General features: G+C 42.4%; 1 protein-coding gene across 6 annotated transcripts in view; it reads left to right on the forward strand.

The window, feature by feature from the left end:
* Positions 1 to 2,002: 2,002 nt before the first annotated feature.
* The window catches only part of LOC102231998 (protein 4.1-like), a 70,877-nt gene continuing 56,959 nt past the window's right edge, over positions 2,003 to 15,920 (forward strand). For all 6 annotated transcript variants that reach the window (XM_023344486.1, XM_023344491.1, XM_023344489.1 and 3 more), the window contains exon 1: positions 2,003 to 2,198. The gene's annotated coding sequence lies outside the window, so the exon portion shown is untranslated. The remainder of the gene's footprint in view (positions 2,199 to 15,920) is intronic.

The raw sequence follows: 15,920 nt of genomic DNA on the forward strand, positions 1-15,920 counted from the left end.
GATTCAATTGAAAATCCACTTTAGAAAACTGTTTAGCTGAAATAATGTAGTACTCCATGTTGACAACGGAAGAGAGGATAAAACAATAAATATATCGCTGCACTTGACTTATTTACTGTATTGCTTGCTCACTGTCTCTCACTCTGCAGATGTGGAGTCACAAGACCAATGTCTGGAATCATGAGCGCCTGCCTCACCTTGAATCAGTTCTCTGGCGATTGTGATCGCTCCTCTGCACACGAATCACGTTACACACACACAGTTGGTGGCAAAAAACACTGTACATTATATAAATAAGCTAAATTATGTAAAATCAACTTATATATTAAATGTTTTTTAATCATTTTACTGGCATCGTACAGACAGGAGGAACATTCTTCCATCGATACATATCGATATACAGTACAAATACATATATCCAGCAGCTCTGTGACGTAATCATGGAGGAGTGGAAAAGCATTCCAATGGCAACCTGTGAAGCTCTGGTGAACTTCATGCCCAAGAGAGTTAAGGCAGTTTTGGTAAATAATGCTGGCCACACAAAATATTGACACTTCAGGAACTTTCACTAAGGAGTGTACTCACTTTTGTTGTTGGTAGTTTAGACATTAATGGCTGTATATAGAGTTATTTTGCGGGAAGAATAAATTTACACTGTTATATAAGCTGCACACAGACTACTTTTCATTGTATCAAAGTGTCATTTTGTCAGTGTTGTCCCATGAAAAGGTAAACTTAAATATCTGCAGAAATGTGAGGGGTGTACTCACTTTTGTGATACACTGTATATATATACAGTACAGACCAAAAGTTTGGACACACTTTCTTATTGAATTCAATGAGAAGGTGTGTCCAAACTTTTGGTCTGTACTGCGTATATATATATATATATATACACACTGTGTTGGTGCAGTCTGTAATTTGTCTTTTATGCATATATTCTATTGTTGTACGGTTATTTTTAAATTTGTGAAAATAATAATAAAAAAAATCCACCTCTGTATTGTCCTGACTTCGCGCAGCCCTTTTTTAAATATTGAGAAGCTGAATTGTCCTGCGGCTATAGCCCCCAGGTGGCATTACTGGTCATAGTGTTTCACAATTTAAGTTTTTGACATCACTCACGTCACAACAAGGTTACTCAAGTAAATATCCTGATTGAATGTAACTACTGATCGCTGCACATTTCATTCATGTTACTTTGCAGCAGGGAATTTGTCCAGAAGCACCAGAAAGTAGACATGAGGTTCATGACTTTTAACGGCCTGTTAGCCATGCTATTTATTTAATTTATTTTTTGGGAATACAAAAATTTCTTTAAAAATAATCTCGCAACCCTTTTTATCCCCAATGATCTCTTCATAAAACGGGATGTTCTTTGAAAGTTAGCCTTATCCACTCTGTGATATAACTCATGTGGCAGTCCCAGGGACATCCATGAGAACAAAACATCCTATTACATCAGAAAGAAACCGCCACAACTGATTACACAACATTCAAAAAACACTGATTTCTTGATTTATACATTCTTTCCTGGTGCATTTAGATACACTTGTTATTTTACAGCACATTCTTTCCTCCTTAAGTGAAATTGAATGAAAAATAATTTCATATTTAGCACTGGGGCCGTTGGATACAGATGATAGATCTTCGCTGGATATGAGCTCTTACAGTTATGATTGGAGCGGGGTACTTCCTGCACAGCTCACATTGGATGCTTTCACATATGCATTTCTGTTATTAAAGTCCTTTCAATAAAAATGGGGGACAAATGTCGAGGTTGCCCTGCGTAATGTCTTACAGGCTGGTTCATAATATCATTCTCTGCTTACATTGTAGTCTGTATTTTGAGTTACAATGTAGGTGTCTGGTGCTTCCTTCTCCCCGGCTCCAGTGACGAACACATACTACACTGCTTCCTACGTGCCATCAGAAGGTTGCCTACGCACCATCATCACAGTAAACTTGACATCCTTTCCTGTCAGACAGCACTGAGGGAAAATTGAATACATACATACATACATACACGGGACGCGCCTGATACCCAAACGCTTTGTTAAAGCCGCTCGTTTTCTGCCATTGCAGTATTAACTCTTCATCTCTACTGTCTGGTGCTGAAAGGGACTTTAAGGGGTGAAGATCCGATTTTTATTATTTTTTATTTTTTTGCATTCTACTGGATGATCCTAACAAAGACGGTGAGTTGTTGACATTATTACATTCAGCGCCATTTGCAGACAGGTAGCTATCCCAACTGTCCCAGCATAAACGCTGGACTTATCCAGAAAAATCTCTTTTTATTGGCTAGACTGAACGTCTAACAAAGCGGTGATTTACAGCTATATGGCTTATCGCAGTTATATGAATGTTGCCTTAAATTAGTGAAACAGAAGTGTCATAAAAACGTATGACGTGTTGAATTGTTGCCATTTTTATTTCTTAGCCATCATTGCAAAGATGTTTTGCCCAGGCCGCACTGTGCAACAGCAGTCTGCACATTTACATGGCTGTTACAGTAGATATTGTAGTGAAGCCGTTATACATCGGCGCAATATGATGTCTTTTTCCAGCACAGATTAATCATGGAGACGTGATTAGGTGAATCCAGCAGCAGTGTCTCTGCTGAAAGTTCATTCTAGTCTCTTCGAATGGTAGTGTTGTGACATATATATATATATATATATATATATATATATATATATATATATATATATATATATATATATATATATATATATAGTATAGAGTAGTTTATCCTGTCATCCATTTCTTTTGTCATTGATTTGTTAAGTTTGGGATTTAAACAATAATGTAGACATCTTCATGGATGAGATTTTAGACCCAGACCCACACAATTGCCTGATCACCAAATCTGCATATTATAGTTACACTATGTGTTGTGGTAAGTTTTACGTTTAAATTATATTCAAATGCATTCAGGCTCTGTGTGTCTATATCTTGTTGTCTAATACAGTACGTTTTACAAGGTAAAGTCATTAAGAAAAGTTGTTTAAATACTAATACCATTTTAATTTAAATTGATTTTAATGTTATTTTATTTGCCTGTTATTGTGATTGTTGTTAATGTTTTCCCCAAATCCTATAGCCTTTATTTCACCTTTATCATCCTTGTGTCGTTAGAACAAAGGTGTCTAAACTTCCTGGCATTGGGGCTAAAAATGTCAGGTTGAAAGTATGGCACTGGCCACATAATTTTTTGTGTTTTTTAAATATAATTGCAAAACTTACTTTTTTGTCTTTACCTGTAGATTTACAACATTAAAAAGGTCTGGTCAGATTTAAAATCAATAACAAGCCATTTGATAAATATTTCAGGTTGATTATGTTTTATCTACTTATGTGTTATTGCTCACTCTTGTTTGATTTTGTCCAGGTCTGTATTTTAGTAAAAATCACAGGATATATGTTGTCCCTTTTACTATTATATTAAATTAAATTTAAAGCAAAAACCTGGATGAATACTTTGTGTTCCATTGTTGGAACACAAAGTATGGTATGGATCCACAAGGTATGGATGTTAAACCTCCTTTAACTTTTTTGAAAGGCCTTTGACCTGTGAGAATTGCACCTTAATTTTGTTTTTAAATGTGAATCTGCATCAACTGCCTGGAAAACCAAGTTTAAGCTGGTCTTAAGTTGTGATGAAGAGCCGCCCAAAATTGTTACTATGGTGACAAATGACACCCGGGCCACACTTTGGACACCCCTGCTTTAAAACTATGATCTTTACACATTGTCTAAAGCAGATGCAGTCTGTTGTACCTTTATTTAATACTGTACAGACAATTGTGTAACGGAAACAAAATCCCACTGTCTAATTTTGGTGAAGAAATCTTCACCAAAATTGCAAATTACCAGGAGCCAATGGGAGCCAATATATAACATGTTATATTAACAGAAAGAAGGTAAAAAAAAATTCATTTCTGGTCCACTTTTTTGTAAAGTTGAATAGCTTTCTATAAGCCTAGTAAAGTGGAGCGATAACCTTATCGTTTCAGTCCTTTTAAGTTTGCTAGTGTTTGCTAACTCTCATAAGTCAGAATTTTAATACATAGTTTGGTATTTTGATATAGATTGAGCAGAACTTCCCCAAATTGTTTTTCCACTATCCATTATGCACCTTTTTTTCTAAGAGTAGAACATCTAATAATCGAGCTGAAACGAGCTGAAATATCGAGGTCTCCTTAATGTGGTTCACATTTAAAGACTAGTACGATAAACCAATATACTTGTTGTTTGTACACACTAAGATACCCTCTTACCAAAGTCCTACCATTACTAATTGGTAATGCCATTGTGTTTTCTTCTTTTACTAACGTGATGTTTCAGAAGCAGGCCTTCTTTCAAAAGAATGCCTTCTTTTGAAAGAAATTGCAAGAGGGCTTTATGTGTTTGGAGACCAGGAGCCCAGCAGGTAACTGAAGATGTCACATAGTGACGGGAGACAGCACTGCATTCCATTCATTTCTATGGAGTTTGCGCGGTGAGGAGACAGTCGCTTGTACTCATCCCAACAAGAGAACAGTGTAATTCTTTCATGTGAAATTTCTAGCTTGTACAAGCAGACATGCACACATGGGCTAGCGACGCTTCAGAAGAAGTCTTTGAAGGCCGCAGATCAAAACAAACTATATTCCGGTGTTTACAGCCTTGTCCGAACTCAGGGGTTGCATCCTTCGGAGGCCGGATTTGTAGGCGGGTTATATCATAGTGTGGCAACAAGGCCTGTCCAAATTCGAAGAGTCCTCCAAATGCAGCCGACTAATACATCCTTCTTTTCCCCAGATTTAAAGGATGGGTCAGGTGTATCCTTCATGGCCTACACTATTCCATGATTCATTGTGGGTCCAAACTGGATGGGTATTCGGGCAAAGTGGCCATGGCAGTAAAGAGTGGCAAATTATTTTGCTATGCACCCCTTGATGTTATTGATTATATGTGGAAGTTTCAAGCATGTGCACAACACTAGAGGGCAAAAAGACTATTCTTTTACATGCCATCCATACCTGCGCTGCCACAGTAGAACAATTCTGTTAACTAAATGAAGCCTGGAGATTTAGGTGTGAATAATTTAGTGCAGTGTGCCAAAACAAAGGGAGAAACAGCACAGAAAAACATTCAAGAACAACTCGAAACCACTTTTTTATCGCTCTCTGTGTAGGATGTTACACGCAGACTTGTTACCATAGCAAGGTAAAGTCATTTTATTCAGCACATTTTCAGCAACAAGGCAGTTCAAACTGCTTTACATGAATTAGAATGAAATACAAACAAAGCAAACCAAAAGAAAAACAAAAAGGTAAAAGTATTAAACTACATATTGGTTCCCCATATTTAATAACAATAAGTAGTCCATAATTTCTAAGCAGCCCTCCTCCATGGGCTGCCACCTTGTCGTGGTGGAGGGGTTTGAGTGTCCCAATGATCCTAGGAGCTATGCTGTCTGGGGCTTCATGCCCCTGGTAGGGTCACCCAAGGCAGACAGGTCCTAGGTGAGGGACCAGACAAAGAGCAGCCCGAAGACCCCTTATGATGGACAAGAACTTTGGACTTGGTGTTCCCTCGCCCGGACGCGGGTCACCGGGGCCCCACTCTGGAGCCAGGCCTGGAGGGGGGGCACGATGGCGAGCGTCTGGTGGCCGGGCTTTTACCCATGGAGCCCGGCCGGGCTCAGCCCGAAGAGGAAACATGGGCCCCCCCTCCCATGGGCCCACCACCCGTGGGAGGGGCCAAAGGGGTCGGGTGCAGTGTGGGATGGGTGGCAGCAGAGGGAGGGGACCCTGGCGGTCCGATCCTCGGTTGCAGAAACTGGCTCTTGGGACGTGGAATGTCACCTCTCTGGTGGGGAAGGAGCCGGAGCTAGTGCGTGAGGTCGAGAGGTTCCGGCTAGAAATAGTCGGTCTCACCTCGACGCACGGCTCTGGTTCTGGAACCAGTCTCCTTGAGAGGGGCTGGACATACTTCCACTCTGGAGTTGCCCAAGGTGAGAGGCGTCGGGCAGGAGTGGGCATACTTGTTGCTCCCCATCTCGGCGCCTGTACGTTGGGGTTTACCCCGGTGAACGAGAGGGTAGCATCCCTCCGCCTACGGGTGGGGGGACGGGTTCTGACTGTCGTTTGTGCTTACGGGCCGAACGACAGTTCAGATTACCCACCCTTTTTGGAGTCCTTAGAGGGGGTACTGGAGGGTGCTCCTCCTGGGGACTCCCTTGTTCTGCTGGGGGACTTCAACGCTCACGTGGGCAATGACAGTGAGACCTGGAGGGGCGTGGTTGGGAGGAACGGCCCGCCCGACCTGAACTCGAGCGGTGTTCTGTTGCTGGACTTCTGTGCTCGCCATGGATTGTCCATAACGAACACCATGTTCAAGCATAAGGGTGTCCATATGTGCACTTGGCACCAGGACACCCTAGGCCGCAGTTCGATGATCGACTTTGTCATCGTTTCATCGGATCTGCGGCCGTATGTCTTGGACACTCGGGTGAAGAGAGGTGCGGAGCTGTCCACTGACCACTACCTGGTGGTGAGTTGGCTCCGGTGGTGGGGGCGAAAGCCGGTCAGACCTGGCAGGCCCAAACGTGTTGTGAGGGTCTGCTGGGAACGTCTGGCGGAATCCCCTGTGAGACGGAGCTTTAACTCCCATCTCCGGCAAAACTTCGAACACGTCCCGGGGGAGGTGGGGGACATGGAGTCCGAGTGGACCGTGTTCCGTGCCTCCATCGTCGAGGCGGCCGATCGGAGCTGTGGCCGCAAGGTTGTCGGTGCCTGTCGCGGCGGCAACCCTCGAACCCGCTGGTGGACACCTTCGGTGAGGGATGCCGTCAGGCTGAAGAAGGAGTCCTATCGGGCCTTTTTGGCCTGTGGGACTCCGGAAGCAGCTGATGGGTACCGGCGGGCGAAGCGGCATGCGGCTCGGGCGGTTGCTGAGGCAAAAACTCGGGCGTGGGAGGAGTTTGGAGAGGCCATGGAGAAAGACTTCCATACGGCTTCGAGGCGATTCTGGTCCACCATCCGGCGTCTCAGGGGGGGGAAGCGGTGCAGCACCAACACTGTTTATAGTGGGGATGGTGTGCTGCTGACCTCTACTCGGGACGTTGTGGGCCGGTGGGCGGAGTACTTCGAAGACCTCCTCAATCCCACCAACATGCCTTCCACTGAGGAAGCGGAGCCTGGGGACTCTGGGTTGGGCTCTCCAATCTCTGGGGACGAGGTCACCGAGGTGGTTAAAAAGCTCCTCAGTGGCAAGGCCCCGGGGGTGGATGAGATCCGCCCGGAGTTCCTTAAGGCTCTGGATGTTGTGGGGTTGTGTTGGTTGACGCGACTCTGCAATGTCGCATGGACATCGGGGGCAGTTCCCCTGGATTGGCAGACTGGGGTGGTGGTCCCCCTGTTCAAAAAGGGGGACCGGAGGGTGTGCTCCAATTATAGAGGGGTCACACTCTTAAGCCTCCCTGGCAAGGTCTATTCAGGGGTCCTGGAGAGGAGGGTCCGTCGGATAGTCGAACCTCGGATCCAGGAAGAGCAGTGTGGTTTTCGTCCTGGTCGTGGAACACTGGACCAGCTCTACACCCTCGGCAGGGTCCTGGAGGGTGCATGGGAGTTCGCCCAACCAGTCTACATGTGTTTTGTGGACTTGGAGAAGGCGTTCGACCGTGTCCCTCGGGGAGCCCTGTGGGGGGTTCTCCGGGAGTATGGGGTACCGGGCCCTTTGATACGGGCTGTCAGGTCCCTGTATGACCGGTGTCAGAGTCTGGTCCGCATTGCCGGCAGTAAGTCGGGCTCGTTTCCGGTGAGAGTTGGACTCCGCCAGGGCTGCCCTTTGTCACCGATTCTGTTCATCACTTTCATGGACAGAATTTCTAGGCGCAGCCAAGGTGTTGAGGGGGTCCGATTTGGTGGCCTTAGGATCTCATCTCTGCTTTTCGCAGACGATGTGGTCCTTTTGGCTTCATCAGATCGTGATCTGCAGCTCTCGCTGGAGCGGTTCGCAGCCGAGTGTGAAGCGGCCGGGATGGGGATCAGTGCCTCCAAATCCGAGGCCATGGTCTTGAGCCGGAAAAGGGTAGAGTGCCTTCTCCGGGTCAGGGGGGGTGTCCTGCCCCAAGTGGAGGAGTTTAAGTATCTCGGGATCTTGTTCACGAATGGGGGAAGAAGGGAGCGGGAGATCGACAGGCGGATTGGCGCAGCGTCTGCTGTCAAGCGGGCGCTGTACCGGTCCGTCGTGGTGAAGAGAGAGCTGAGCCAAAAAGCGAAGCTCTCGATTTACCGGTCGATCTACGTTCCCACCCTCATCTATGGTCATGAGCTTTGGGTCATGACCGAAAGAACGAGATCGCGGATACAAGCGGCCGAAATGGGTTTTCTCCGTAGGGTGGCTGGGCTCTCCCTTAGAGATAGGGTGAGAAGCTCAGTCATCCGGGAGGGACTCAGAGTAGAGCCGCTGCTCCTTCACATCGAGAGGAGCCAGTTGAGGTGGCTCGGGCATCTGGTCAGGATGCCTCCTGGACGCCTCCCTGGTGAGGTGTTCCGGGCACGTCCCACCGGGAGGAGGCCCCGGGGAAGACCCAGGACACGCTGGAGGGACTATGTCTCTCGGCTGGCCTGGGAACGCCTCGGGATTCCCCCGGAGGAGCTAGAAGAAGTGGCTGGGGAGAGGGAAGTCTGGGCCTCCCTTCTGAAGCTGCTACCCCCGCGACCCGACCTCGGATAAGCGGAAGAAGATGGATGGATGGATGGATAATTTCTAAACTAGTTGATCTGGATTCTTGTTCTGATAAAACTAGATGATGGCTCTCCATGTTTGGTAAGATTAGTTTTTTAGTATGAAACTAAATGTTTGTTCCAGTTGTTCTGGGTTGAGTTCTAGATTTGTACAATATAAAGCTAAATGTTGGTTTTCCATGTTTGATTCTTGTTCTGGGTTGTTAAGTATATGGTACTTTCTTAGTTTGTTCTAGATTTGTAAACTAATAGGAGTTCTTTAGGTCTTGCTCCAATATTAGAAGTATAAAGCTAAATGTTGGTCTAAAGTAATAAGTACTTCATAGTTTATAAAAGTAGTTAAATTTTGGTCTAAGATAATGAGTACTCCACAATTTCTAAAAGCAATAAACTAAACAGACAGACAGGGCAAATAAATTACATATCAGAAAAAATAGGCACATGTAGCGGCATTTAGACAGCAACATTCAAACATGAGCCAGCAAAAGGCAGTGAGGTTAGGGAGTGTGTAACTGTGGTCACGAGATGTGTTTGCAGTAAGTCAATTGAGGCACAGTCTCTGATACTGTGGTATTATCTAAGAGCAAGTGCTTGACAATTGCACTTATGTCTTCAGAAAGGGAGAGGAGATGGGAAGGAGCGTCTTTGTTTAGATATCTTCCAGGAGATTTGAGCTAGCCAGCCAGCCAAAGCTGACACAGGGGAGCCAGTTCAGATACACACAATATGCTTTAGGTTGGGTAGATTTTAAATTTCAGTCTTCCCTACAGTCTCACCGGTACATCTCTTTTGATTCCAATCATCAAATTTAGTGTGGCTGTTCCCGCTGGACCAAAACTAGCAATTTCTCCAAGATTGGTTCCATCCCATTATTGAGTTTTAGGGTCCACAGCTGATCTGTGAATCTCGGCAAGAATCGCATCTAACTTGCGCCCACAGCACGTCAGTCTGTTCGCTAGTCGGCCCAATTCATCACAAATTTGTTGACATGCCCAGTCCAGAGATCCTGTTATCATGAATCCAAATAAATCCAGGATGTATCCTGCCAGGCTGTCCTTTGCCCAGTCTTGTTGAGAAAATTGTATCAATTGCATTGAGAGACCAGTTCACCAGATCCATAATTTGTAGATTCAGAGGTTGTGCAAAGAGAAGCGCCAAAAAAGCAGGACAAAAACAGCCAACAACGCCGCTGTATGTTTTAGGATTCAACACCAAAAGACGCTCAGACATTTCCCACACAAAGAACAAAACATTCAGTACATTACAGTACTACAGTATGTTTTTAAGCTTGAAGTATATTTTGCAATTAAAATTAATTAACAAGCAGAAGCAGCTGCTGTGATTGATCTGATTGTTTGGTGAAGGAGTGAGGAGTGAAACAGTTTTTCTACTATAAAATTAACGTTTATATTAAAATTGTTTGTATGAAGTAAACTCGGAGAATATTTCTGTTATTTTTGTAAGTAAAGAAAATACTCTTTTTGAAACCAGAAAACTCTCCGCGAGTGCTTTTTATTTTGAGTGAGTCGAAAACCTCCTCCTGAAACAGTACTCTGGCATTTTTGCCAGAGTAGTTGCCAAACTACTCTGGCTGGTAGTTTGGCAACTACTCTGGCTACTCTTATTATGATGCAAGAGTAGCCACAACAGACCTGCATCTCACTTCACAGCCTGTGTGCGTAGCTTATCTCCTCTTTCCTTCACACTGCGCAATCATGCAGTACTGCATGATTGCAAATCTTAAACGATGCTATAACGTTCTGAGGGTACGTTAGACAAGGCTTCTGAATGTTGGTGTGGCCTCTAATGCCTAGTTCATGTGGCACAATTTAAAATTTTTGGCCCCAATTTTCCCCTTACAACAATTTTAGAACGTTCTGAGTTCTAAGATTATCACTTACGATAATCGGAACAGATCATCCTGCCTGCGTGATGAGTTACGACTGATCAGGCCCAGTCAGTAGAACATCAGGACTGCTCCGATCTAAAATCAGACATATTCATCATGTTGGATTTTTTTGGCTCTTTTATAGCGCGTGTGGTTTTCCCTGACTGGGTGCGAACGCTGTTGAATGTGACAGGTAGCCAATCAGAAAGCGCAGTGACATAAGCACGGAGAGGAATCCCAACAGCTGATATGACACAATTGAGAGTCCGGTGGACATCAGAGATGATATGTCGAAACAACATGAATGTTTATTCAACATTTCATACAAGGAATATCAACAAAAATGATAAGGAGAGGAACTGGAGCAAAATTGCTAACGGAGTTGATAAACCCTGTAACTTTTCAGCTATCATTAAGCTGACAGTTATAACAATAAGTTTATTCATTCAACCAGGGATTAGCCCTGACACTAGTCACGATACAGCTGTGACTCGAAAAAACATTATTTTGTACAAAAGCCTGGTTTACAAGGCAAGATTTTAAAATTAGTGTACTTATCTATTATTTTGTAGTCATTGTTTTCAATGTAAACTTCAAAACAGTAAATATATAATCATATAATTAATTGGTGACACTAAATGAAACGACAGAACAGAAAACAGTCTAAACACAGTGTAAGAAAAATGTTAACTACAAAAAATCATCTCACCTCCATACCATAGTGCAGCAAATAGAGCGGCTGCTCCCACCGTCTTTTATCCAATGCCTTTTCTTTTTGTTGGGTCTTTTAAAACGAGTCCACAAACTATCTCTACTGCTTCTACATCATCATCCGTGGTTGTTTACTCTAAATTCACGTTTGGTATGGAGGATGTTTTACGAGATTATTTTCAGGAACCGGGATGTTCGTGAGTGAAATCGGTTCATGTGTACAAAAGCTGCTCCTGTCGGACGCACGAACCGATCGAACCTGTTGTACTTTTATTGGCTCGTGTGGTGACAGAGGTTAAGAAAATCTGCCTACAATTCTCAAATCATGCTGTGTGAACCAGACTTAAGACTCAGAAGCTCCTCTCATCTCGTCCACTGCCCTAACGCTCTCTGACTCTGGTCGTTATGGCAACGTTTACACATCTTTTCAAAATAAGATACAGATGCGCCACAAAAACTAACATTTTATTTTCATCAAAATTTTAACTCACAATAATGACAAATCAATGGGGCCCTGAGCTTGTTTTTCTGCAACAAGACTGTTCCATCTGGAAGTGATGAGAGACAATGTGTTAAAGTGCGGATGAGAGGTGGTGAGGTAGACACTGTAGACCCAGGTTGCTGAGCTGTTGATGATGGTTTAATATGACAAAGATTACAAAATCCATGCACCACAGGTGAGCAATCTCAATCTCTGGTTGAGCACCTAGCCTTTGCGCACCTTTTGTCATTTTTTGTCTGGTAGTAGACAAAGACAATGACACGACACGACAGAATAGACAAGGACCCGACAAGAAACAAGAGACTCGGGTGGATTTATATACACAGGGGGTAATCAGGGAACAAAAGACACAGCTGGGAGCAATCAAGGTGTAGACGGGACAACACAGAGACTCAACTGAACACAGTAACATAAATAAACACACAGAAAACACAAATCCTCACACAATGACACCCAAATGCTTATGCAGAGGGTGCTTGGTCTCTTGAAGTGGCGAAGCAGTTTGAAGGCTTCATTACCGAGCCGGTCGCCGCAGATTATGCAGAGCTGGCTTTGAATGTGGGAATAACCTACTGGGATAAAGCCACTCTCATGTCTCTTCTCTGGGGTTTTCCCCTTCGCAAAGAAACTTTCCAAAATGTTTCTTACTCATTTTGCTTCTTGTGGGCTCAATGTTGGTGCGCAAGATGTAACCGAGACAATACAGTTAAAGGATTTTCAAAATAAATGCAACCCCTGATCAGAACACAGATCAGTATTGCTATTGTAAAACACTAGAACATTTAATCAGTTTATTTCACAATAATGGAATAACCCTGATGTCCCCTCTGTGAAAACTCGGACTATGCTAAAATATAAACCCAACCTAAACTAGGTTGACCCACTTCTATGAACTTAGCAGGAACTATGATGTGGGAATTTTTCAGCCATGATTCGAGAGCACACATTTTCAGTCTGAAAGCAGGACTTCATGTCTTTCTTCTCAAAACTTTTAATGCTTGTACTCAAAACTTATTGCACTCAGAGCTTGTCTCTGCTCGGCGTAAATCTCCACTTGCAGAACTCTGCTTGCTTACAAAACATTTTCTGCTTGCTTTTGGAACAAAAATGCACCGTGACCTGGCAACCTCTCAGCCAGTAGAATGAAATATTGTACTGGGTGCGTTTGTTTCCTTCTAGCAGGTGTGCCAGTGTGGCCACTATCGACTGTAGCAACCTGTGCCACCCACTGGAGAAGGGAGAAACGTCAACCTCAGCTTTCTGCTCTGTGTTACACTGAACATCCGCCAGCAGTGTGCTACTGATCTCTAATAGCCTTCTGATCAACCATGTTACAACATAGTCATGACATGATATCAGTCTATCTATCTGATGGATTGTAGCTACAGCTGCCCTTGGGTAGGCTGACAGAAGCGAAGCTGCAATTTTTTGTCGGTCAGATTGTCAGCAGACAAGTAAGGTGGGTGAAGTGTCTTCCCCAGGGATCAAACAACAAGGGCGGGCAGATCGGGAATTGAACCAGCGATCCACCGATCCTAGCGCTATTGCCATCACCACCACATTACATCCAACAACACAACAACTTCGTACCATTGCTAAATTATTTTAGCTTACTTAGATTTTTTAAAAATCTCCGGGAAAGTTTGGTTTTCGTCTGTTATGTTTATGGCCTTCAAGATGGCAGTCTTATCCCACCACCCACTGCGCCAAAGACTATATCCACAACAGTGACATCATATTCCAAAGCGCTATGCAACATTATGATCTTGGGGGTGTGGCTGGGTAGCGGCAGGTTTGCTATGTTGAGAAAAAGAAGATGAATGAAGATGAAGCTTTGGAAACAAAAATGATTTGACAGCAGGACTCTGTGACTAAATAATCATCACGGTATCTGTTTTTTCGAAGGACTGTCTACAGTCTGTCCAATTTCGTTATAAACCATGTAATTTTATTGCATGGTTTCTATAATGACAATAATGATGATTATTATTATTATTATTATTAGAGCACAATTGTTGGCTATTTTATTGCAAATTGGAATTTGTATGCCAGTAAGTCCTGCAGTCTGTTGGATGAAATCTCCCTGCAGTAAATACCCACACCTAATAGTGTTCAAGAGTCACCGACTACTGAAAACACAAATGAGAAATAGAAGGCTAAGAAATGTGAATTTATTGTAGAGGATATTGTCATTCGGCTATTTATCAATCATATTGACACTAAATGGTTTTTAAATATATTTAATAAAAATAATATATTTTAATAATATATATTCCTTTAAAAATAAGTTTATCCATGCATGGAATGCAGAACTTTTAAGAAAATGGAAGCCAACCATTTTCTTAATGGTTACAAATAACTGTATTAACTACTAATAACATAGTAGTTATTTGGCAAGCATATTCATTTCATGCAGTTTACCTTATTTTACTTTCATTGCAGAAACTGTTTATTTCAGATTTTTTACAACATGTATATGCACATCTGGTAGAATCACAGTTTTTCTTTGTGTAAGAAATACACAGTAAACTGAATCCTGAAGCCTGAATCCTGGTAAGAAAACCTTGAGTAATCTAGCGAAGTAGTATCCAACACAACAACAGCACTGCTTTGCTTAATGATGATTGTTAGGACAAAGATTAGCTAAAGAAACACAAAATAAAAAAAATAAAAAATTGAACCTAATCAGACCTTAAAGGTTAAAAATTAAGTTAGTCAATACACTGAATGCAAATTGCCTGTTGTGAACAACTTGTGTCTTGAGGTGTAGTAAACGGTGACCTTCACTGGCCTTTCTAAACACAAGTACTTGGTTTAGAACGTTTTAGAACTTAGTACTTCAGTACGTAGTGCCTAGAAAGGTTGAAGGGAAGGAGAGGTACAAACCTGGTGAATCACAAAGTACAAACTATGAGACAGCCGGCTTCATCTAGCCTCCACATCTGCACACAACAGCCTTTAATCCCACACACTGCCAGATTAATTTTAAAGCCGCTTTTAGAGCTTAAACTCAGTGTCAGAACTCTTAATGCAAACCAACATGCAGCTAGAAATACAGATGTGCAAAGTAGAGCTTGAAAATATCACTATTTTTCTTCTGTGTTGAACAATTCTGACCAAATTTGTAATTAAATCACAAAGCAATAATTCATTTCTAGTTTTATAATCTAGATCCATACTTAGATCAACATCTGATCCATAACTTTGATTTTATTTATTTATTTCAAACAGATTTTCAAAAATAAGAAAACAAGCAAATCAGTAGGACAGAGAAAACGTGCATACATAAACAAGAACAAAATAATTTGTTTCTCTAGCAATAATTTGTTCTGGTTTAGATTATTGTAACCATATATAAATATATAAACAAAATAAGTAGGATGCTATCCGAACAGACATTGAGGAATAACCAGTGACCATTTTCATCCATTTTACTTTAAATTATCTGACCCTGGAAGTTAATTTTGCTATTTAGAAGAATAGCGACCCCTGCTGATCTTAAGGAGTCATGACAAAAATAAGCTTAATCTCCCCATTGTTTAGACCAGGTGTGTCAAACTCCAGTCCTCAACGCTGGTATCCTGCAGTTTTTAGATGTGCCACAGGTACAAAACACTGGATTGAAATGGTTTCATTTCCTCCTTCTTGTGTAGATCAGTTCTCCAGAGCCTTAATGACCTAATTATTCTGTTCAGGTGTGGTGCAGCAGAGGCATATCTAAAAGTTGTAGGGCAGTGGCCCTCCAGGACTGGAGTTTGACACCTGTGGTTTAGACTAAAAGTTGCTGTCTTCATGCTTTGAATGAGCTTCCTGTAATATTATGTTACAGAACAAATGTAAACTTTTCCTTTTAGTTAAGTCTCTCAAGCCTCTTGCATTAACAGTGAAAAGTTCACTTATCAAGTTCAACATAGAAAATGAATTCACAAAGTTCACTTATTATTAACAGTGAAAGTTCACTTATCAAGTTAAACATAGAAAATGAATAATAATAAAAAAAGAAGAACATCTGAACAGTACTTGGATGGGCTTTTTTTATTTCTTTTTTTTTTTTAATTTCCTTTATTTAAGCAGTTAA

The sequence above is a fragment of the Xiphophorus maculatus genome, chromosome 13, assembly GCF_002775205.1.
Source record: "Xiphophorus maculatus strain JP 163 A chromosome 13, X_maculatus-5.0-male, whole genome shotgun sequence".
Classification (NCBI taxonomy): Eukaryota; Metazoa; Chordata; class Actinopteri; order Cyprinodontiformes; family Poeciliidae; genus Xiphophorus; species Xiphophorus maculatus.